Source organism: Fukomys damarensis, unplaced genomic scaffold (genome assembly GCF_012274545.1).
Source record: "Fukomys damarensis isolate Sample0158 unplaced genomic scaffold, DMR_v1.0_HiC HiC_scaffold_31, whole genome shotgun sequence".
NCBI lineage: Eukaryota > Metazoa > Chordata > Mammalia > Rodentia > Bathyergidae > Fukomys > Fukomys damarensis.
This window is the reverse complement of record NW_022900943.1, coordinates 15,712,168-15,736,431: the sequence shown is the minus strand read 5'-3', so window position 1 is coordinate 15,736,431 and position 24,264 is coordinate 15,712,168. Positions and strand designations below refer to the sequence as shown.

General features: G+C 40.7%; 1 long non-coding RNA gene across 1 annotated transcript in view; it reads left to right on the top strand.

Moving 5' to 3' along the window:
- Nucleotides 1-6,964, top strand: part of LOC104873450 — a 164,236-nt gene extending 157,272 nt beyond the window's left edge. The window contains exon 7 of the long non-coding RNA XR_783475.1: nt 6,709-6,964. This is a non-coding gene — a long non-coding RNA (uncharacterized LOC104873450). The remainder of the gene's footprint in view (nt 1-6,708) is intronic.
- Nucleotides 6,965-24,264: the final 17,300 nt, after the last annotated feature.

Here is a 24,264-nt window from a genome sequence, read left to right as displayed (position 1 = left end):
GTACTGTAGAAACAACCCACAGAAAGGACTTCTCACTAAGAAATATAACGTCACTTGGAAGTCCCTTGTTCCTGGTGTGGAAGGCTTATAGTTCAAAGGCATAAAAAGAAATTTACTAAAGAGAAAAAAACATCATGATATGAACCTTATAAGGAGTAAATCTGCCACTCTGATGGGCTCCAGGAAACAGAATAATAACACTAGAAGTAGAAAATTTAAAATGTTGCACCACCACCTCCCAGCCATAAAAGCCCAGTAGACCCACCGAAGTACTAAATGTTCTTCTGGAAGCAAAGATATGGGTTTATCATAAATTTCTTTAATACAGTGGCTGCTTGGGTATCCATTTCTAGGCCTGATATATAACGTGTTTGAAACCCAGTCCTTCCTTCACCTTTGGCCTAGCTAAAACTTGCCCAACAATATGACTGCAGTATTCCTGCTTGTTGCCTACCTTACTGCCCCACACCCACCTCATCCCACATCTTAAACCCCAGTGGTGGACACCAGGGTCACATGAACAAGCCCCGCCCATCAGTAGTGTTGTCTCTAAGCTAGCCAGTCCAGAGTCCTCAGGGGAGAGCCTAGAGAAATGCCCCGAAGCCTTAACAAATAGTAGCTCCCCATTGTCTGGCTCCCTCTCCCTTACAACTGCATCACTCCTTCCCGCCTCCAGACTTCCTCTCAGTATTCTTTCTTCTCTGGGACTTGTGAGTGAGAAACATTTCTTGTTGCACTTCCATACTGTGCCCTGCTGGACTCACTCTCTCACACCTTTTTTCATCAGGCTCCTCTAGAGAGCCTCCCTGGGCTCACGGCCACTCTCACGAAAGACAAAAGTCCAAATTAGAAAACAAAGCATCACCATGGCCTCCCTTCTGCCCGGAGTTCAGCCTGAGCCCCTGACATGGACTTCATCGTTCTGCATTTGCTGACTCTGACTCAATGCCCCGTTGATACCAGGCTTGTTACCTTTAGAGTGGCCATGTTCCGAAATCCAGGAACTGCCAGTGAATCCACAAAAGCACCCCCAGAGAAACTTTGGACTATCCTTGTCACTTCTGGCTAATTTTTGGTCTGGAGGATATGGTAATTGTTAGCTGCTCTTCTGGCCTACAGTACTGTGATTTTTTTACCCTAGTTATTGGTGGGCTCTTCTCTGAACTGGAAGGACCTAAGCAAATTCTTACTGAGCATGAGATGTTCTGGCCACAGCCTTCTATGTTGTGACGTTCTCCCTCTCAAAACCAAGTTTGAGAAAGTGGGCTAAAAATGCCATTTATTCACTGTCTAAATTTATTTACTGTATAACAAACAACCGTAGGTACACAGCTCAGCGTTTATTTATTTTACATTTGGAGTTGCTGAGTGCTGCCTGATCCTGCCTGGGCCTCGCTAACTGCCCCACATGTCTCTTACCCTATTCCTGGACCAGATGCCTCCCTTGGACATGATCTTCAGGCAGTGATGAGGTCTGGACAAGGTCAGTTGTGCAAGTGCCATTCAGGCCTTTAGTCGTATCACACCCTCTTGCCTTCAGCTGGCTAAAGCAAGCCATTTTGTTGAATCTCTATCCGTAGAGGTAGGGAATGAAGGAGGATCTTCAGCAGTGATTGGTCTCAAATGGGAATCACCTTGTAGTTGCCAGGTTGTGGTTCCCACCTGGTTTGAAACTAGTACCTTGCCCTAATCATGGCCTCTGATTTCAATTCTAGTCACTAAAATGTATGAAGTACCCATTAGGGACATGGAAAGTGAACTCAGATTTTCTAAACCCTTTTAATGTTTCAGACTCTATGTAATGAATTGTGTGTGATGAATTTTGTGCGTGTGCGTGTGTTTGTAATTTTTTCATTTTTTATTAGCTCATGTTTGCAGTACACAGTGTTTACATCCCTTGTATGGGTTGTGTACATGTACATAACACATCTTAATTCCTTTGTCATCTCTTTTCCCTACCATCCCAGCCTTTTCCCTGTATCTCTTGATCCCCTCGGCATTTGAGAAAGAACTAAGTTTGTTATTATAATGAATTACACCCCAGCCTCACTCTCACGGAGCTCGTTGCTTTCCTCATTGCTTGTTTATCCCTATTAAGTAAACTTCCTGGTTTCATATGTGCTTAACTGTCCCAGTCTTATGTGCCAGAACTCTGTCTTTCTGATTCACTGTCTGCAATGACCCTTCAAAAGGCTGAAAACAGCCTACAGATAGCAGTCTGCTCATTATATTGACCCAGTTAACATATTCATTCCTTATCTGAAGGACGAAACTAAGAAGCTTCTCACTGGGGCTGAAGGGTGCAAGCATCTTCTGTTTGCTTGCCAGCTATTGAGGTCCTTCATCAACAAGCCGAGGTGAGAATGGGATGGATGGCATCTGCACGCTGCCTCTGTTACTCTGCTGCAGGGTGGGACCTCCACAAAATCTCCAGTCACACCCTAAGCAGCATTTAAGCTTTTGCATCTGCGGTGGCCTTTGGAACTGGACCAGGCGGAGTGTGAAAGTATCTTGGCCATAACTGTCTCCTCAAAGCAGTGAAGATAAGAGTACCTCTCCTGCTGTCCTGGTGTGAGGGTCACCCAGGACACCCTGCACAAAGGCACCTAGCATAGAGCCTGGAACAGTAAGTGTTCATAGGTTCCCCTCTCTATTTCCCAAGAAATTTTCTCAGCAGCAGTTGCATCTTCAGTCACACATAAATCCCCGAATCAAGCTTTTCAGGATGAAAGAACTAACACAACAATGTGTTTGTAATTTTTTCATTTTTTATTAGCTCATGTTTGCAGTACACAGTGTTTACATCCCTTGTATGGGTTGTGTACATGTACATAACACATCTTAATTCCTTTGTCATCTCTTTTCCCTACCATCCCAGCCTTTTCCCTGTATCTCTTGATCCCCTCGGCATTTGAAAGAAAACTAAGTTTGTTATTATAATGAATTACACCATCCAGCCTCACGGAGCTCGTTGCTTTCCTCATTGCTTGTTTATTCCTATTAAGTAAACTTCCTGGTTTCATATGTGCTTAACTGTCCCAGTCTTATGTGCCAGAGCTCTGTCTTTCTGATTCACTGTCTGAAATGACCCTTCAAAAGGCTGAAAACAGCCTACAGATAGCAGTCTGCTCATATTATAATGAATTACACCATCCAGCCTCACGGAGCTCGTTGCTTTCCTCATTGCTTGTTTATTCCTATTAAGTAAACTTCCTGGTTTCATATGTGCTTAACTGTCCCAGTCTTATGTGCCAGAGCTCTGTCTTTCTGATTCACTGTCTGAAATGACCCTTCAAAAGGCTGAAAACAGCCTACAGATAGCAGTCTGCTCATTATATTGACCCAGTTAACATATTCATTCCTTATCTGAAGGACGAAACTAAGAAGCTTCTCACTGGGGCTGAAGGGTGCAAGCATCTTCTGTTTGCTTGCCAGCTATTGAGGTCCTTCATCAACAAGCCGAGGTGAGAATGGGATGGATGGCATCTGCACGCTGCCTCTGTTACTCTGCTGCAGGGTGGGACCTCCACAAAATCTCCAGTCACACCCTAAGCAGCATTTAAGCTTTTGCATCTGCGGTGGCCTTTGGAACTGGACCAGGCGGAGTGTGAAAGTATCTTGGCCATAACTGTCTCCTCAAAGCAGTGAAGATAAGAGTACCTCTCCTGCTGTCCTGGTGTGAGGGTCACCCAGGACACCCTGCACAAAGGCACCTAGCATAGAGCCTGGAACAGTAAGTGTTCATAGGTTCCCCTCTCTATCCCCCAAGAAATTTTCTCAGCAGCAGTTGCATCTTCAGTCACACATAAATCCCCGAATCAAGCTTTTCAGGATGAAAGAACTAACACAACAACTTGTCTTCGTGATGTTTCATGGAGGCTTCATCTGAGTAAAAAATATATTTGTGACATCCGTGTAATGAATGTGTGATTTGTGTGTGTGGGTTAGGAAGGCAGGCGTGCGCTGAGGGGGAAATGATACAGAGCTAATAAGTTCCTATCTGTGAGGTGACCCGTTCTCCGCCTGCCTGGCTGCATATTCATGTCAGTTTCCTCCCAGTTACCTAGGGCAAGAAATGAAGAGGAAAGATCTGTAATCATTTTTTTATTCTAATTGAAACATTTTCCTTGCAAGTGGAGAGAGAACAGGTGCCTAACGAGCCCACATGATGATTCACAAGGTAGTAGATATCGCCACAGATATAATTAAACTGGAAGATCAATGAAAATTTTCTTTTTGGAGTACTGCCAGCTCTACCCAGCCTGGGATCCTGCTAGCTGCATTTATGCACAGCAATATCCAGGAGTGTGTACTCACACAGGTGTGCCCCCACATTAGCATCTCATGATGAATTAAACAGTCACAGACTTGCATGTCTAGGATGGCTTATTTAGAAAAACACCTCTATTTCTATGTACAGTTAATGATCCTGGACTGCAAACATCAGTTGTCAGGAAAGCAGACAATTGCTGCATTGTACCTAGTCTGACTTTCCTTTCTTCTTTGTTGTGTTTTTCATTTTTGGTATATAAATAAGCCCTGGCCCTGAGGATCGAGACCTGAAAGGAAGCATAAAGGGGGAGCGAAGGAGAGGGAAGGAAGGTAAGGAAGAGGAAGTCAGCAGGGGAATGAAGCCCTGCAGCTGTGTGGGCTCCCCTGTGTGGCTTCAGAAATTGTAGGGCACTGACTCCAGGATGTCTAACCAGCCTGTGGCTCAGGATCTTTGGCCATAACTGTCTCCTCAAAGCAGTGAAGATAAGAGTACCTCTCCTGCTGTCCTGGTGTGAGGGTCACCCCGGACACCCTGCACAAAAGCACCTAGCATAGAGCCTGGAACAGTAAGTGTTCATAGGTTCCCCTCTCTATTTCCCAGGAAATTTTCTCAGCAGCAGTTGCATCTTCAGTCACACATAAATCCCCGCTAAACTCATTGTGTTCAGTTCCACTCAACAGGTAGATCTAGTGCATAAGGCTCATAGGAAGATCAGTGCTTTGTGCATATTTCCGTTCCAAGAGGATGGAGCGAACTATAATCCAAATAGTGCCCCTCATAATTTGAAGAAGAAAAGAACAACATAGAAGAGTTACAAGAGAATATACATTCTTTTGTTAGGCCCTTAACGATAACTCTAGACTAACAAATCTGTTTTTCCAGGATAGAATAACTACTTTTACAATTTCAGAAATCTCTGTGGATTAACAAAACACAAATGTGCCTGTAATTGCATAATGAAAGCAAAGTTTGATTTGGATTTTTACAATTGGGCAAGGCTTCATGCAGCAAACGAAGGAAATCCAGCTCCTGCCAGTAGAAAATCTCACCATCTAAGAGAACTTCCAAAGACCTTGAACATAGTGCAAGATGGCAGGGGGCGTTTTTATAACCAGGACTGGAAGTGGTCTACATTCTGTGGGCCAGAACTCAGACATGGGTGCATTTTGGCTGTAGGTTTTAGAGGAAGATCTGTAACCACAAAGAAGGACTTTGTTCTTGGAGTGAAACATCTCATATGGTTATCAGGGGAAATTCCTAGAGAAGAATTGCCAAATTAATTAATTAGTTACTTTTTCAAACATTTCTCCGATGATTGTCCTAACTTCTGAAAAGGCCCCATGTTGATAAAGATGAAGGTAGCATGATATGTCTTTATGCTCCTTCAAAATATTTAATGGCGTAAGACAAATAAATGTTACTTGATGGATATTTGTTGCTAGCCACAGTAGTACTGTCTTTAAAAGGCATGTCTAAAAAAAAACAGTGAGGGAAAGAAAAATAACTTTCTGATAAAAGGGTAGACAGTGATTCCATGTCAGTCTCAAAATCAGCATAGTTTTAAGCGGAGGAAGTGGTGGAGAAAAGAAACAAATACTTGCAACCTGAAACCAAGGCTCTCTACGGCCTGCTTCCATGAGCATGTTTACTGGTGCTACTTTGCCTCGTTTCTATTTTAAGCAGCAGCAGCAGTAATCCAGTATTTCTCTAGACTTAGGTAAATGGTCATAGAGCAAGTGAAAATGGAGAATGACAGGAAATAAAAGACTCGGTGGCAAATTCTTCAAGGAGTGCAGGGCAACTCAAATAGCTTCTGCCAGCCATTATTTGTTCTTTTTTCAAAAAGGGTTTGTGTTTTGATTGCTTCTTTTGGAAATGAGGTAGCAATGATAAAAAAAAAAAATGCAGGGGCAGCTCGGAAGAAAGGATTCAGGACAGTCGTCTTCATGGGAGATGAGTTCATCAAGATTTATGTCATCACCGTAAACCACTGAAGGAATGTATGATGATGAGATCATCATGAAAGATTCCAAAAAATGCAGTTAGCTGGTTGCACTGACATTGTCTCTCATAGCCCTCTCACTTCAAGACAAATAACTATATCTTTTGACACAATTAGCTCTTTTATTTTTCCTTTGTAAGAAATTTTTTACTTATTTGTATGCAAAAAATATCCTCAAAGTTTTTCAACTTCATCATTCAGAGAAGTGAAGAATGCCTAAGTGGCTGCCTCCTCAAAAAATCACTTCCGAGCTATCCAGAAGTGATCATCAAGCGGACTAACTTTTATTCCTTCATCATAGTGCCAAAGTCTTATCCCACAGGGTCTGTGAAGCAGTTCCCATTATGGACATTACCTCTCCCCTGACACCTCTGTTTGTCTTTGGATTGTGACCTTCGCAATTTCAGTGTGTGTTTTTTCTTCTCCTCAATAGCAGCCCTTTAAGAACATGGAAAGAGTCTTATTCAACTCTGTTGCCCACCACGCCTATGACTTCTGGAGGAATAGAATAACTGTGGTCATCCAGACTCAAGAACAAGAACACTGTGTATAATGCCTTTGAAGATGTGAGAGTCCTATTCTTGATCAAGGACAGAAAACTTTCCGTCAAGGGAATATTTCAGAGTTCATAAGCTACCCAGGGTCTGTGTAGGAAATGGATCTACTCTCCTGCTGTGACATAAAAGCAGTCAGACAACATGTAAACAATTGGGTGTGGCTATATTCCAATAAAATCTTCTTTATGGACACTGAAATTAAATTTCACATAATTTTCACATACCATACAATATTTTTCTTATTCTGTCTTTCTTTTTTTCCAACTAGCTAAAAATGTAAATCCTATCCCAGGCTTGCGGGAAACAAACAGGTGGTGGGACATTTGGCCTATGAGCCACAGTTCACTGCCTCCTGGACTACATCATGGGGCTGCTGGCGCCGATCTTGATGGTGGGATTTGCTAATTATATGAAGCTGCTTTCTGGAAACTTCTACTCCATTTCCTTAGCCAATTCGCAAGTGCTTTAGTTGGTCCATTTCCTAACAGAGGAATTACTGTTTTATCTGATTGCTGTCTTCAAGGGCACTCTAATGAATTAAGGTTATAGAATTCTTGGGTAAAATACACCACTTTAAGACTAGAGAATTATGATTAAAATGTTAAAATGGAAGAATAAAATATAATCCATGATTTGTAGCAAGTCATCTTAGATACTTTTAGGAATCAATAACCCATAGCATCATTCTCATTCATCCAGGTGACATTCATTCAATTCACAAAACAAGAATTCCCGCTAACCTGAAATAATACCCAACCGCATGCACAAATCAAACTAAATATATACCCCAAATTCTGCTATCATTGTGAGACACGATGAAAAACAAATATATCTGCTTGCATAATTTTTTAAAAATTTTGCAGCACAAAAATATGCGCACCAAAGTGGGAATCAGTAATTTGATGCAAGAAAACACACAAAATAATAATCTAACAATATCAGTTAGAACACAGTACCTTTAAGGAATTTGGGTGTTAGTTTTCCGTACACTTGCTTGTTGACTATAAGAGAGAATTAGCTGCTGCCTTTTTTCCTGCTACCATTTCCAAGAGAATGCAGGAGGATTAGTTACAAGAAAAGTGCATATTGTTTCCTATATAAACCTATTGTCCCAGAAAGGTTTCAGTGATGAAAAGTCCATGCTATCAAATCAGGCAGTCCTGAATTCAGACCTAGACTTTATCCCCTATGACATGTGTAACTCCAAGTAAATTGCTGAATCGCTCTGAGCTTCAGTGTCTTCACTTAAGAAATGGCTGCACTGATAAAGATTGTGGGTTTGGGAGGTCAAATGTGCATAAATTGCGTATTATCGTTCCTGTTCACGTATAGTAAGATTTACTAAATGGCAACTGTTCTTCATAAATGTGTCATTAGGAAAAGCACAGGCCAGGATGAGTGAGGTAGCACACTTTTCAGAGGCAGACGAGAATCCAGAACAGGCAGTGCTAGAGTTCTCAGAAGTGTGTTCCCTTGGAGCACGGCTGCTGGTGGTGAGAGGCCTGTCTCTGTAATGGACCTGCTTATATATAGGCACCATCCTGCTTTGCTTTTCTTGCTGGGTCGTTTCTGGTTTCACTGGGGATTCTGATGATTTCTGGAATTTACACTGCATTTGTGCAACTTTCCCTTAATCAGTATTTTAGAATTCTTTATTAATTTTGTTTTTCTCATTTTTATCCCTTCTAATTTTCCTTTTGCTTATATTATGGGCTCATTATGATTTACCAAATTCTTAATCAAAAGCTCTGATTTCATATTCTTTTTAATCAAGATGTTGTTCATCTTCCTGACTTAAGTCAATGTGCTGAGCAGAACACTGGATAGACAGTTACAAATCTTTGGCTCCTAGGCAGTTGTTAAGTTCACAAATCCAAGGATAACTAAGGGATGCATCGGAAGACAGGAGCTTAGTGCTAACCTTCTCTATGGCCTGCTTTGCATACAAGGCCACCACTGTGGTGAGAAAAATGGAAGATTTGGATTCAGAATACCTGGGTTCCGGAGCCTTCTCAGCCTGCCCATGGTAGAGGAGTCTCAGCAAGTCTAGATTTAGTGTACTGGTCAATAAAGTGGTAATGTTGTGATACTTTGCTTGTGTTATTTAATATTAATAACAATGAATGTAACAGTCACTTTTTAAAGCATGAGTCACCAGGCATACTGCTCCAGACTTATGATGATGATGGTTTTCCTTATTCACCCTGTGTGTAAATGTATAAGGAACAAAAATGTCTGTAGTAGAAAAGTCAGCCCTGTCTCTGATGCTAACCTGTTAACTTTGGAAAAGTCACTCATGCACTTGAGAACTAATTTTCATATGTGCCAAATAAATTAGATAACTAATCATCAGTGTCCTTCTGGACATAGGGGTTGGGATTTCATGAAAACCAGGAAATAGGCATGGAGAGGTAGGCTGGCTATAATCAGAAAAAGCAGTAGCGAAAGTGCAACTCCGTGGCCAGCAGGACCACTCTGAGAGAGGAAACCTAAAGATGGCATTGCAAAAGCGACTCCAAGGAAGATGCAGTGGGGGCAGAGTGTTCACTGGGCTTAGGGGGAAGTTCGCTTGACTAAGTCTCCATGCAGTTCCCAAGCTGACCAGTCAGGTCTGCACACAGAGCAACTGAGCAAAACAGCCACCGACGAGTGTCACTTTGTGTAATGTGATGAAAGATTGGCTTGTGTCCTCCATGAACCTAAGAAGGGAGAGAAGTAGAGAAATTTCAGAGGACAACCTCTGTGCTGGGCTTCCTGCCTCCTATTTCCTCCCTAATCCATCCCCCATATTGCCATCAGAGGGACCCTAAACTCAAACACATTCCTCCCCCTTCCAGGATTAAACATCTGCGATGGCTTCCTACTCTCTGCAGAGTAAAGCCTAGAACGCCTTTCTCCCAGGAGCCATCCTGATGTACATCATCCTCTCTGATTCTGGGACTCATGAACATCTCTTTGTAGGACCACAGCGCTCTGAATTTATCATCTTTGTTTTCCTCATAGTTCAAGTGCCTTCCCAGGTGCAGTAACTACCATTACTAACCTTACACGATTCTCTAGTTGGAGAATTCTTTCTTCTCGTTTCAGACCTAGCTTAATCATGACCTTCATGTTTCAAAGCTTATTGTATCCCATACCATAAACTTAGGAAAGACAGTGTTTACAAGTCTGTTTTTCTCTACGTGCATGTGAACTTCTAGAGATGATAACGTTTCTAGTACAAACAGGTGCCGTGTTAATCGCTTGTGAAGTTTAGTAATGATTAACTAAAATTAGCATGGGATTTTGGAAGCATCAGGAAAGAAGAGGTAGAAAAGGACAGACTCTTTAGAATATAAATGGACAAAACTCAAGAATTTGAATTCAGTAACATTGTAAACAGAGTGAATAACGTAGATCTGGATATTTTTACCATTTAAACGATCGATTCGGCAGATAGTAAAGATTTATTATGTGGGAGGTACTATGGATATAAGAGCAAATAATGCTGCCCCAGTATCCTCTAGAATGTTGAGTAGAGGCCATTGCATAGTAAGTTGTCTAGCAAGTTAGGGTGAGAGATTTGCTTTTATGGTAAATACAGTAGAAAGCCTTTGATACAAAAGTTTTTAAGGTAGAAAATTAAGTGATTTGATTAACATTTTGAAGAATCAGCCTGGCTCTTGTATGGAGAATGGGGGACCATATCCGTAGGGACACCAGTTAGGAAGATAGTGCATCGGATCATCCGTGCACTGTTTTGCTCAACACAGATGACACTGACCTCTTGCTGAGCCTCACCTGGAAGACAGTTAACACAGCTTTACGAACCCCACACCTAGTGTTTCTCATTCAGTAGCTCTAGCAGTGACACAGGTGGGTAAGTAAAATGTTTGTACATTTAATAATTTCCCAGATGCTGCTGGTGCAAGAACCACACTCAGGATACCACTCACTCTCTGAAGACGTGGCAGTGGAGAGGGATCATAGTGCCTTGGCTTGAGAGACAATATGAAGGTGTGATTACTGCTGGTGCAAGAACCACACTCAGGATACCACTCACTCTCTGAAGACGTGGCAGTGGAGAGGAATCATAGTGCCTTGGCTTGAGAGACAATATGAAGGTGTGATTAAAAAAATACACAGTATATACTAACCTTAGAAAGCATTAGGAAAAGGTGCATTTCCATAATATTTAAAGGGAATGAAACGGAAATTGTAAGAAAAGGAGTATCCATCATTTGAGGCTTAGATGAGTTTAAGAAGAAAAAGAAAGAGAAGAAGCATCCTTCACATAGGAAACCATAAATACATGGATATCCTTTACGTCTTTTTACCAACAAGTAAAAGGAGTTGGTTTCTCATACTGCTGAAAAGGGCTCTGTATTCTAGGAATGAAAATAGCTCCTAACATTTGGGATCTTCTGGATGCCTGAATAAGGAAAGGTCCAGAAGGAAAGAGATATGGAATAAGCAGGCCTTGGAATTACCCAGTGTAGCTCCTTTCAGGAGTCTCGAGGTCCAGCCACTCAGCAGCCAGTCTGGCTCTTCTAACACCCAAGAACGTGTGTGTACTTCTCCTGGAATGGACTCTGCACCGCAACAGCTCTTGTCTCCCATAGTGTGCCCTTCACAAGTCCAGTTAGAAGTCAAAGCTGCTTGACAGTGCATGCGGACTCTGCCTCCTGCGTCGGCTTAACATCTGCATTTCTGCCTTCTGAGCAATTTCATTTCTGCCTCTTTGTCTGTTGTGAGTTGATTGTTACACAAAAATTCATATATTCGTAACTCCCACTACCTCAGAATCGGACTCTGCCTCCTGCGTCGGCTTAACATCTGCATTTCTGCCTTCTGAGCAATTTCATTTCTGCCTCTGTCTGTTGTGAGTTGATTGTTACACAAAAATTCATATATTCATAACTCCCACTACCTCAGAATGCAACTTTTTCTAGAAATAAAGTCAATATAGGTGAGATCAATTAAAGATGAGATCATTAGTTTGTGTCCTAATTTAGTGTGACTGGTGTCCTTATGAAAACAAGAAATTTGGACCCAGAAACGGGCTTACAGGGAGAATGTCACGTGAGGATGAAGGTAGAGACCAAGGTGATGCTTTTGTAACACAAAGAGCACCAGTACTGCTAAAGACTCGGTGGCAAATTCTTCAAGGAGTGCAGGGCAACTCAAATAGCTTCTGCCAGCCATTATTTGTTCTTTTTTCAAAAAGGGTTTGTGTTTTGATTGCTTCTTTTGGAAATGAGGTAGCAATGATAAAAAAAAAAAATGCAGGGGCAGCTCGGAAGAAAGGATTCAGGACAGTCGTCTTCATGGGAGATGAGTTCATCAAGATTTATGTCATCACCGTAAACCACTGAAGGAATGTATGATGATGAGATCATCATGAAAGATTCCAAAAAATGCAGTTAGCTGGTTGCACTGACATTGTCTCTCATAGCCCTCTCACTTCAAGACAAATAACTATATCTTTTGACACAATTAGCTCTTTTATTTTTCCTTTGTAAGAAATTTTTTACTTATTTGTATGCAAAAAATATCCTCAAAGTTTTTCAACTTCATCATTCAGAGAAGTGAAGAATGCCTAAGTGGCTGCCTCCTCAAAAAATCACTTCCGAGCTATCCAGAAGTGATCATCAAGCGGACTAACTTTTATTCCTTCATCATAGTGCCAAAGTCTTATCCCACAGGGTCTGTGAAGCAGTTCCCATTATGGACATTACCTCTCCCCTGACACCTCTGTTTGTCTTTGGATTGTGACCTTCGCAATTTCAGTGTGTGTTTTTTCTTCTCCTCAATAGCAGCCCTTTAAGAACATGGAAAGAGTCTTATTCAACTCTGTTGCCCACCACGCCTATGACTTCTGGAGGAATAGAATAACTGTGGTCATCCAGACTCAAGAACAAGAACACTGTGTATAATGCCTTTGAAGATGTGAGAGTCCTATTCTTGATCAAGGACAGAAAACTTTCCGTCAAGGGAATATTTCAGAGTTCATAAGCTACCCAGGGTCTGTGTAGGAAATGGATCTACTCTCCTGCTGTGACATAAAAGCAGTCAGACAACATGTAAACAATTGGGTGTGGCTATATTCCAATAAAATCTTCTTTATGGACACTGAAATTAAATTTCACATAATTTTCACATACCATACAATATTTTTCTTATTCTGTCTTTCTTTTTTTCCAACTAGCTAAAAATGTAAATCCTATCCCAGGCTTGCGGGAAACAAACAGGTGGTGGGACATTTGGCCTATGAGCCACAGTTCACTGCCTCCTGGACTACATCATGGGGCTGCTGGCGCCGATCTTGATGGTGGGATTTGCTAATTATATGAAGCTGCTTTCTGGAAACTTCTACTCCATTTCCTTAGCCAATTCGCAAGTGCTTTAGTTGGTCCATTTCCTAACAGAGGAATTACTGTTTTATCTGATTGCTGTCTTCAAGGGCACTCTAATGAATTAAGGTTATAGAATTCTTGGGTAAAATACACCACTTTAAGACTAGAGAATTATGATTAAAATGTTAAAATGGAAGAATAAAATATAATCCATGATTTGTAGCAAGTCATCTTAGATACTTTTAGGAATCAATAACCCATAGCATCATTCTCATTCATCCAGGTGACATTCATTCAATTCACAAAACAAGAATTCCCGCTAACCTGAAATAATACCCAACCGCATGCACAAATCAAACTAAATATATACCCCAAATTCTGCTATCATTGTGAGACACGATGAAAAACAAATATATCTGCTTGCATAATTTTTTAAAAATTTTGCAGCACAAAAATATGCGCACCAAAGTGGGAATCAGTAATTTGATGCAAGAAAACACACAAAATAATAATCTAACAATATCAGTTAGAACACAGTACCTTTAAGGAATTTGGGTGTTAGTTTTCCGTACACTTGCTTGTTGACTATAAGAGAGAATTAGCTGCGCCTTTTTTCCTGCTACCATTTCCAAGAGAATGCAGGAGGATTAGTTACAAGAAAAGTGCATATTGTTTCCTATATAAACCTATTGTCCCAGAAAGGTTTCAGTGATGAAAAGTCCATGCTATCAAATCAGGCAGTCCTGAATTCAGACCTAGACTTTATCCCCTATGACATGTGTAACTCCAAGTAAATTGCTGAATCGCTCTGAGCTTCAGTGTCTTCACTTAAGAAATGGCTGCACTGATAAAGATTGTGGGTTTGGGAGGTCAAATGTGCATAAATTGCGTATTATCGTTCCTGTTCACGTATAGTAAGATTTACTAAATGGCAACTGTTCTTCATAAATGTGTCATTAGGAAAAGCACAGGCCAGGATGAGTGAGGTAGCACACTTTTCAGAGGCAGACGAGAATCCAGAACAGGCAGTGCTAGAGTTCTCAGAAGTGTGTTCCCTTGGAGCACGGCTGCTGGTGGTGAGAGGCCTGTCTCTGCAATGGACCTGCTTATATATGGGCACCATCCTGCTTTGCTTTTCTTGCTGGGTCGTTTCTGGTTTCACTGGGGATTCTGATGATTTCTGGAATTTACACTGCATTTGTGCAACTTTCCCTTAATCAGTATTTTAGAATTCTTTATTAATTTTGTTTTTCTCATTTTTATCCCTTCTAATTTTCCTTTTGCTTATATTATGGGCTCATTATGATTTACCAAATTCTTAATCAAAAGCTCTGATTTCATATTCTTTTTAATCAAGATGTTGTTCATCTTCCTGACTTAAGTCAATGTGCTGAGCAGAACACTGGATAGACAGTTACAAATCTTTGGCTCCTAGGCAGTTGTTAAGTTCACAAATCCAAGGATAACTAAGGGATGCATCGGAAGACAGGAGCTTAGTGCTAACCTTCTCTATGGCCTGCTTTGCATACAAGGCCACCACTGTGGTGAGAAAAATGGAAGATTTGGATTCAGAATACCTGGGTTCCGGAGCCTTCTCAGCCTGCCCATGGTAGAGGAGTCTCAGCAAGTCTAGATTTAGTGTACTGGTCAATAAAGTGGTAATGTTGTGATACTTTGCTTGTGTTATTTAATATTAATAACAATGAATGTAACAGTCACTTTTTAAAGCATGAGTCACCAGGCATACTGCTCCAGACTTATGATGATGATGGTTTTCCTTATTCACCCTGTGTGTAAATGTATAAGGAACAAAAATGTCTGTAGTAGAAAAGTCAGCCCTGTCTCTGATGCTAACCTGTTAACTTTGGAAAAGTCACTCATGCACTTGAGAACTAATTTTCATATGTGCCAAATAAATTAGATAACTAATCATCAGTGTCCTTCTGGACATAGGGGTTGGGATTTCATGAAAACCAGGAAATAGGCATGGAGATGTAGGCTGGCTATAATCAGAAAAAGCAGTAGCGAAAGTGCAACTCCGTGGCCAGCAGGACCACTCTGAGAGAGGAAACCTAAAGATGGCATTGCAAAAGCGACTCCAAGGAAGATGCAGTGGGGGCAGAGTGTTCACTGGGCTTAGGGGGAAGTTCGCTTGACTAAGTCTCCATGCAGTTCCCAAGCTGACCAGTCAGGTCTGCACACAGAGCAACTGAGCAAAACAGCCACCGACGAGTGTCACTTTGTGTAATGTGATGAAAGATTGGCTTGTGTCCTCCATGAACCTAAGAAGGGAGAGAAGTAGAGAAATTTCAGAGGACAACCTCTGTGCTGGGCTTCCTGCCTCCTATTTCCTCCCTAATCCATCCCCCATATTGCCATCAGAGGGACCCTAAACTCAAACACATTCCTCCCCCTTCCAGGATTAAACATCTGCGATGGCTTCCTACTCTCTGCAGAGTAAAGCCTAGAACGCCTTTCTCCCAGGAGCCATCCTGATGTACATCATCCTCTCTGATTCTGGGACTCATGAACATCTCTTTGTAGGACCACAGCGCTCTGAATTTATCATCTTTGTTTTCCTCATAGTTCAAGTGCCTTCCCAGGTGCAGTAACTACCATTACTAACCTTACACGATTCTCTAGTTGGAGAATTCTTTCTTCTCGTTTCAGACCTAGCTTAATCATGACCTTCATGTTTCAAAGCTTATTGTATCCCATACCATAAACTTAGGAAAGACAGTGTTTACAAGTCTGTTTTTCTCTACGTGCATGTGAACTTCTAGAGATGATAACGTTTCTAGTACAAACAGGTGCCGTGTTAATCGCTTGTGAAGTTTAGTAATGATTAACTAAAATTAGCATGGGATTTTGGAAGCATCAGGAAAGAAGAGGTAGAAAAGGACAGACTCTTTAGAATATAAATGGACAAAACTCAAGAATTTGAATTCAGTAACATTGTAAACAGAGTGAATAACGTACATCTGGATATTTTTACCATTTAAACGATCGATTCGGCAGATAGTAAAGATTTATTATGTGGCAGGTACTATGGATATAAGAGCAAATAATGCTGCCCCAGTATCCTCTAGAATGTTGAGTAGGGGCCATTGCATAGTAAGTTGTCTAGCAAGTTAGGGTGAGAGATTTGCTTTTATGGTAAATACAGTAGAAAGCCTTTGATACAAAAGTTTTTAAGGTAGAAAATTAAGTGATTTGATTAACATTTTGAAGAATCAGCCTGGCTCTTGTATGGAGAATGGGGGACCATATCCGTAGGGACACCAGTTAGGAAGATAGTGCATCGGATCATCCGTGCACTGTTTTGCTCAACACAGATGACACTGACCTCTTGCTGAGCCTCACCTGGAAGACAGTTAACACAGCTTTACGAACCCCACACCTAGTGTTTCTCATTCAGTAGCTCTAGCAGTGACACAGGTGGGTAAGTAAAATGTTTGTACATTTAATAATTTCCCAGATGCTGCTGGTGCAAGAACCACACTCAGGATACCACTCACTCTCTGAAGACGTGGCAGTGGAGAGGGATCATAGTGCCTTGGCTTGAGAGACAATATGAAGGTGTGATTAAAAAAAATACACAGTATATACTAACCTTAGAAAGCATTAGGAAAAGGTGCATTTCCATAATATTTAAAGGGAATGAAACGGAAATTGTAAGAAAAGGAGTATCCATCATTTGAGGCTTAGATGAGTTTAAGAAGAAAAAGAAAGAGAAGAAGCATCCTTCACATAGGAAACCATAAATACATGGATATCCTTTACGTCTTTTTACCAACAAGTAAAAGGAGTTGGTTTCTCATACTGCTGAAAAGGGCTCTGTATTCTAGGAATGAAAATAGCTCCTAACATTTGGGATCTTCTGGATGCCTGAATAAGGAAAGGTCCAGAAGGAAAGAGATATGGAATAAGCAGGCCTTGGAATTACCCAGTGTAGCTCCTTTCAGGAGTCTCGAGGTCCAGCCACTCAGCAGCCAGTCTGGCTCTTCTAACACCCAAGAACATGTGTGTACTTCTCCTGGAATGGACTCTGCACCACAACAGCTCTTGTCTCCCATAGTGTGCCCTTCACAAGTCCAGTTAGAAGTCAAAGCTGCTTGACAGTGCATGCGGACTCTGCCTCCTGCGTCGGCTTAACATCTGCATTTCTGCCTTCTGAGCAATTTCATTTCTGCCTCTTTGTCTGTTGTGAGTTGATTGTTACACAAAAATTCATATATTCATAACTCCCACTACCTCAGAATGCAACTTTTTCTAGAAATAAAGTCAATATAGGTGAGATCAATTAAAGATGAGATCATTAGTTTGTGTCCTAATTTAGTGCGACTGGTGTCCTTATGAAAACAAGAAATTTGGACCCAGAAACGAGCTTACGGGGAGAATGTCACGTGAGGATGAAGGTAGAGACCAAGGTGATGCTTTTGTAACACAAAGAGCACCAGTACTGCCAACAGACTACCAGAAGCTAAGGGAGAAATGAGGAGAGATCCCACCTTGTGACTCTCAGATGATCCAGTCCTGCTGATTTCATACTTTTGGTCTCTGGAACTATGAGACAATGGCTTTCCCTTAGTGAAATCACTCCGCACACAGCACACAGCCGACCTAGCAACCTCACACAAGACCCTTTCGTAACTGATTCACTTGAGCTCTGTGCATACCTCTTAGCTCAGCCTTCTTTGTCACTTAGATCTCTTTTTCTCCTGTGGTCTTAGCGAGTGGGCCAGTGCTAGGCCTTCCATTGTACATACCAAGCTTCTGAAACTAGAATCCAGATACACACCTATCCCTGGCCTCTCCAGATAGGAAATTTTGACAGGTCTCCATTGGGAAGTTATCTACTTAGAAGTCTGTTCCATGTTTAATTATCATCTTTTTATCCTAACAGTTCATTATCACAATGCCTATCTCATGGCCAGTGTGTTTGTTGAATGAATAACAAAATTAATGAAGTAGCCATTATCTGTTTTTCCCTTTGGTAAATGGAAAAACTCAAGGGCTTTTGACCTTCATGCTGGTGTCTTTTTGTCAATACAATGAGTAGTTTGTTGGGGAAACATCTGTTTTTGGATCACATTACTCTGTAAATGCATATTCTTAATGAAAGTGATCAGTGCAGATCCAGCTGACATTAACACTAAAGACGTGGAGGATTGCTTTGGTGAGCAAATGGAAATGGTTTGGTGCCAGGGATAATGAATACATGAGAATTAGGACTGCATTATTAAACTGAGGGGATGAAACTTGTCATTAGTTCCCACTGCTTCTTGGAATTATTGTTAATAGCTATTTGAGTGAGGAGATGGAAACATGTGGAGAATAGGATGTGAAGAAACAAATGTGTAGATAACGTCTGCTCATTGAGATATACGGTACTTGGAATTGTTCATCCCAAAGTTTTTTTGTGAGAGGCTGGTGACTGTAAACTGATCTCTTTCCCCAAGCTCAATCAGAGTTGCAAGCCACTAACAACTCTGCAAATTCCTCCCAGTGTCTGCAGGAGGCTTTGATTTCCAATGCAATGCAAGATTCAGCATGGCACCCTTGAGTGCCAGACCCTGAAGAATGTTGATCCTGGGAGGGGTTGTTTTCATGGAAAAATCGCTGATAAAACTGTCTGAATCCATTGGGCTGCTAGGACAAAGTACCATCAAGTGAGTGGCTTAAGACATCCACTAAAATTTCTGTCTCCCAGTTCTGGAGGCTGGGAAGTTCAAGAGCAAGGAGCTGGCAGATTCCGCCTCAGTGCTGGCCCAGTTTCTCATAGGCAGAGGTCTTACTGTGACCTCACAGAGTGGAAGGAGCTGGCCAGCTCTCGGGGGTCCTTTTCCCAATATGCTGATATAATAAAGCTCTAGAGTCCCTGCCTCCCAATATCAAAAACTTTGGGGCTAGGGTATCAACATAGGAATTTTGGAGGGACACAAACATTCAGACCACAGCACAAACCAAAATATTATTTGAAAAAGGGGCACTAGGATACATTTAAACCAATGCAGTAGCATAATCTGGCTTAGACCTGGGCCAACTAAAGCATACTGTCATGCTACTGATGAACATCCTAAAATTCAATTAAAATCCAACCATATTCAATCCTGTGTTATTTCATCTGCATTTACCAAAACCACCTTGCCAAGGACTACTCTATCCTTCTAGAATTTCATATATAACAAGAAAGCTTCTCCATAATAATCCAACCAAATTTCAAGGATCTATGTTGTTGCTTTACATGGCCTAAATTTTCCAAATAATTTTTAATTTTTTAAATTAAAAATATGAATTACAAATCTTATGCTACCATCCTTCCAATAGCTGCCATGAATAATTAACACAAAGAGTCAGAGAGGACAATAGACAAGCAATTAAAAAGTTGAACTGCTTATTAATGGATATCCAAAAGGCAAACTCAAAAGGATAGAGCAATCCCTGGAAATGCAAAAGGTTCATTTGAAAAGGTATGTGATGTCTGGAATAAAACAGCTTAAGTCAGCAGCTCAAACTGGCTTTCCTAGGTGGGTGATACTAAGAAAGTCATCTCCCATCTCCATACAACAGTTTTCTTGTCTGTGGAATGGGACATATAGACGGGCATAGATACAGCCCCGAGCAGAGATATAACATGGATATTATTCTTTGCTACACCGCTGAGGCCTCGTGTGTGCTCTGAAACATTGTAGTGGTGCAGTGATTGTTGAATAAGTGTTTCAAAGTCAGAATGGATGGAGTACAGAGCAAGGCTCAGGTAAGAAAGAGCTGTAAGACTTAATTGTAGCGATCATATTTAATACTGTTGCACAAACAGAATAAAGAAATATCGTGTCTTCAGGGACTAATTCTGGGACAGAAGAACATGTCATTACGTGGACTTCCTATAAACTCTGCCCAGCCTGAGGCTCTCTGGCTGTCTGGAACTTTTCCTGCATTTTTTTTTTTTGTATGTCATTGTATTTTTTTTAATTAAGCCGCTAGATTAGTTCCTAGGTTAATAATATTAATGACATTCTGAGTCTTGATTTTTCCCCATTTTAATCAGAAATGGAGACATGTCTTTTTAATAGTTGTAATGATTTCTAAATTTAGGAATGTTTATGAAATCAAACAGTCTGCATTTTAAATGGTGCTACAAGTATCAAAATTCAGTGATTTTTTTTCTATTTTTGAAAGACACTAGTTTTCAAAAGGACATTAAATGTGGATAAGATTTACATACCCTTGTAGAATTTCTGTTCATTCCCTCTCATAAAAAATGAGATAGATTGAATGTCTCATTCTATTAACCTTTTACAAGCAGACTGGTTCTTAGCTCTCAATGGAATCTAAAGTATTGTTAACTTCACAAATCAACGGTGTGATTATAAAGCTTCTTGAAGCCAATCACTGGAATGAATTAAGTAACTACCAAGGTTACATGGTGCTTCCAGACTAACGTGGCACAATTTAGATCACAATAATTGGTGCCCAGTGAAGAAAAGTATGTGTCGAATCAATAACTTACTCTTCTCCATTGATAATTGAGGCTGGCTCTTAAAGTCATTGATCTACCCTGAGAATAGCTATTAAAAGAAAGAAGCCAATAGGCTCAGTAGATGTTTCACGCTAATGAAAAGTAGCTTTGTTAAAGTAAATAGTTGTTTCTGAGCAGTGATTCAGTGTCTGACTCATTCAGTTGTTTCTGAGGGCCGATCTCTTCCACCATAATGACCAACTCATCTGATAGGTGGTTCTTTTAGTGCAGTTTTGCTGAGTTTTACAGCAGAAGGCAGAGTGGAGGAGGAGATATTTTGATCTGCTTTCCTGGATTTGAGATATTGGGTCACTTGGCATCAATGTTGAACCCTTTCTATGTTCCCTGCCCATTTAGAGGCCTCCCCTCGACTTTCCCCACTGTGATAGCTCTTACTCCACTGGACAAGGGCTCTGCAAAGGCTGTGCAGACTACCACTTATGTATAACTGCAGACCAAAGAAATTGCCACTAGGTGGTTTCCTAGAGTTAATAGGCCCTCTGTGACCTGGAGTTTGTCTAAGATTGCAAGTCCAACCCAGCTTCTGGGTGCTACCCATCAAACAGGGTGTTATATGATTTTTGAAACTTTTAGGTATGGATACCATTTGGAATCCAACAGTCCTTAGGATGTTTCCATGTTTCCTTTCCCCCAGTTCACAACTACCTAAGCAAACAGCCATCCGTTCCTTTGGAGAAGAATTGGTAGAATTGTTGTCATTCACACTTATATTTAAAAGGTCATTTTTCCAAGCCTCTTCTTCAGTTGGGTTGCTCCTTGGATAAAACTTGATTCAGGTTTGGAGACCGTACAGTGGATTATGGTTATCCATTGGAGCAATTGCTGTCAGCTGCCTGATCATCCACCCTTGATTTCTTTGGATGCTACAATTAGCCCAGTGGAAAAAAGCCTTTTCTGTACCAATTGGGTGGTTCCTAGAAAACAATCCTAAAGTGAAGTTTAGTGCACAGGGTGTTTCTTAAGGTGTTAACTGGGCATCAGCTTCTCTGAAGCAAGAGTGGAAAGAGGAAAAGATGAGGTGTAATGTAGGCTGTCCTGGGATCCCATGGGAATCTGACAGCCGGAAATCTAGACCTTCAGATGGGCTGAGAGCGCCAGGCTTTCAGCCACTGGATGTGATCCACGGAGCAGTGTGGTGGGTCTGTGCAATCCCTGAAGGATCAGGGCGCTTCTGCTCACCGCATGCCCAGCAGCTGGACCACAGATCCTCCACTGAGGAGCATCTGGGAAGCGCGCCCACATCCAAACCACACTGCAGGGACTGTGTGGTTTTTCATCTGAATCAGGATCGCCTCTTTTTGGGGGGTGGGGGTAATGACTCTGAGCACAACTAATAAAGATACTGTGAAAACAAATCCAGGTCTGTCCCAGGATAAGTGGGCCAGGGGTCAGCCTTGGTGCAGTAATCACTAATGATACCCCAGAGCAGACTCCGATGGGAAGTCTCAGCAATGGTGAAGCACTGACCCGGGAAAGCATCTGCTCCCCCTTTTCACTGTGAACTTCTACTGCCCAGGTAGAATGCAGTCTGTTTTTTGAAGGCTATGAACAACAAACCACTATGAAGCTTATTGGATAAATTCTAATAAAGCTTTCACAAGGTGAAACGATGCATTTGTGTGTAAAGCACTTAAGAATAGGTGTCACTGAATTAAATATTCTCAGGCTATTTTTCTAAGTTCTGACCTAACAATTTAGGAACTAGTACCTCAAAATACATAACTTTTGCTTTATACTATCATTTATTAAGAGGTGTTTTGTACATTTGATAGCTTCACAAATTTTGATCAGAAGATAAATTGAGGATGAAACAATAATAAAAAGAGGATGTGAGATCCTGGAGCTGTGAGAATGTTTCTCTGAGTCCTTCTCATGCCCTTTCCTTTCTACTTCACTAGCACCTGATCTGAGCCTTTCAGTATTCTCCCACCCACCGCCCCCACTGGATAAAACTACACTGCCCAAACAGCAGGGGCTAATCCATGCAACGTGACATCTTCTGAGAACCATCCTCAGCCAGCAACTCCAGAAGCTAGTTGAACTTTGGCTGATTCCCTCCTGCTTAAAGCCTTGTAAAAGATCCCTCTTCTTCTGCCCTAAATTACAGTAGAAGGTCTCTTTGGGTCTTCTCCTGCCTGACAGTTGACAGTAAAGTCTTATCCTAATGACGTTCTGATTGATTTTCATCTATAAGAGGAGAAATATCAGAATTAAAATGTTGAATGTCAAGAGTATGTTCCTGCTTCTATGACTGCCAACTTTAGCTGGTGAGATGCACTAACAAAGCAAATCAAGAGATTGAGGCCACAAATATTACAGCCTGGATTTTGAATATTCTCTCTTCTTCTGAGCAGCATCAAAGAAAGAAATAATTTGTAAATCATCAGGAATGCGGCTCTTGTGGAAGAGTACAGTGGCTTTATTTCTGTAGCCCTTGGCTTTCACAAACAAGAATTAAGAGAATTTTCACAGTAAGATCTTAAAATAGATGAGAATAGACACCAATAATATCAACATTTGATAAAATGAAGCTATAATTTTGTATAAGTTAAACCATAGTAAAGTTTTGGAGCAAACATTTTTTTTCTATAACTTCTGCAAATGGACCCTGCCCTAAAATGAAAATCATAGGAGAAAACAAATGAAGCCATCTAGATTTGGGAAAAGACCCTTGTTATTGTTTTTCATTTTTGTTTTTATCATCATTTCTTTATTTCAGTACTATGTCGTAGGCGCCTGGCCCTGAATGAACTATTTACTGAATGAAAAGAAAGACCATTGAGAATTCTAATGAAATCTGCTACACAGGCCCCTGTACATGGCAGCAGTGATGAGAACAAGTGAATGGAACACACAAGGAAGTGGAGTGGAGAATGGGCTGAAGGCGCAAAAGCCTGGAATCTAGAGGCAGAAAAATCTCCAGGAAAGCTGAGGGTTACTAAAGCTTTTTTTTTTTTTTTTTTTTTTTTTTTTTTAGCAATGTGGATTTTGTTGGTTCAGGAAAAGTAGCTCATAGCTTTAGGGTAACAGATAAATAGGAACAATGTCACTTAACAGAAAGTAGCCCCAAGTCTGTCTTCTTCACAGCAGCTTTTCTGTTCTTTCCATTCTGTTTCTAATTTATTTTACAAAATTTGCTACAAAATGAAAATTATGGGAAAAAATATATGTCGTATAAAGAAAACAGTAAACATTATGCAGCTCTAAAAATAAGAACATGCATCTGTGTATCATTCCTTGATCATAATTGACTATAAAATGTTTCTAACTTAAAATTTATTGAATCATAACATGGTAAGGTTGAAAGATCAATTAACTCAGCTTTTCATCAGATCTTTAATAAAGGAATACATTTGTAAATTAGAAAAGAATGCAGCAGCTAAAATAAATACCATAACTTATATCAACATGGATATTTGTAAAAGAGTATAATAAAAAAGGCAAGGAGGAAAGGATAAGTAATATACAATTTGAGTTTTGTTTAAATAACATTTATATAGCATTTTATTGACAATATTTAACATTGATTTTACATATACAAATATCTAACAAGG